Below are 1,509 nucleotides of genomic sequence, written 5' to 3'. Positions count from 1 at the left end.
TCAAATTTGGACGGAATTACATATTAAAAACCTAGAATAACTATTTTAGTTATTTTGTGTGATTAGAAAATAATATTATCGTGGGTACTGAAACTTCTAAAGTGCACTATTATATATCTATGATGGTATCAGGGTTTGTTGTTGATGTATAACACGTTATAAGTGCCTAATGGATATTGTGATATGATTAATTTGGAATTTATTATAGGACATATAGGTACCTATTATGGGTATATTTTTTTTAATACCATAGATAAGTATATAATGTCTTATACCTAGACTGACATACCGTCTCCACTCAGAATCGTTTTTCTTATACAATGATATTATATCATTGAATTCAAATTTAATACCATCCATTATACAGTGACCCACTTGTAACTTACAGTACAGCAGAGCGACATCCATTTGCCCACCTTTTTTTCTATGAATGTCAATAAAACATTATTTCTTGAGTAAAAATACTTGAAAATTTAATACAAGGCTCCTACTATATTGTTACAATGACATTTGAAAAATATTAAAAATCCTTAGTCACAGTTTTTTTTAATCAGCATTTAAAGTTCAAAAATTGACAAAATATGTAAAAATCACGAAAATTAGCAAATTATTTTGAGTTAATAATTCGTAAAAATTTTTCTTTTTAGAACTAAGATTTTAAATGTAATACAAGATTCCTTACAAGATAATCTACCTTTATCAAAAAAAAAATGTCTATAAGAAACTCAAATTAAATTTTTATGAGCGTTTGAAATTCATATTTTTACAACATTTGATATTCACTCGATTTCTTACGTAACGATTTTCTTATTTTATTGTAATTAATAAACGAATGACTGTAGATACTTGAAAATTTCACTGAATGTTTATATTAGCATTTTATATATACGATAACATTTTGAAAATAATTTGACTCTTTTTGAGCTGTTTACGGACATTGTAAGTTTTCAATTTTTTTTAGTTTTTTTTTCTATAAATATCAATAAAGTTTTATCTATTGGGCCAAAAAGTGTAAAAAATTAATACAGGGCTCCTGATAAATTGTTACAATATCAGTAGAAAAATATTAAAAATACATAGGCTCACATTTTTTTTATAAGCATTTGAAGTTGAAATTTTGACAAAATTTATCAAATTTAAAATTGAATAATTATTTTGTAGTTAAAAATGTATAAAATGTTCAACTTTTATATCTAAGGATTGAAAATTTAAAACAAGATTCACGTAAATATTTAATTCTGTTACCAAAAATTCTAAGAAATACATAAGCACAGTTTATTTTTATAGTCATTTTAAGTTCAAATTTGGACGAAATTACATATTAAAAAACCTGGAATAACTATTTTAGTTATTTTGTTGTGATTGTAATGATTGTATAATATTATTTGTGGGTACTTGAAACTTCTAAAGTATACTATTATATATCTATGATAGTACCACAGTTTGTTGTTGATGTATAACGCGTTACCTGATTGATATTGTGATATGATTAATTTGGAATTTATAATA

The sequence above is a fragment of the Acyrthosiphon pisum genome, chromosome A1 (assembly GCF_005508785.2).
Source record: "Acyrthosiphon pisum isolate AL4f chromosome A1, pea_aphid_22Mar2018_4r6ur, whole genome shotgun sequence".
NCBI lineage: Eukaryota > Metazoa > Arthropoda > Insecta > Hemiptera > Aphididae > Acyrthosiphon > Acyrthosiphon pisum.
This window is presented reverse-complemented; position numbering follows the sequence as displayed.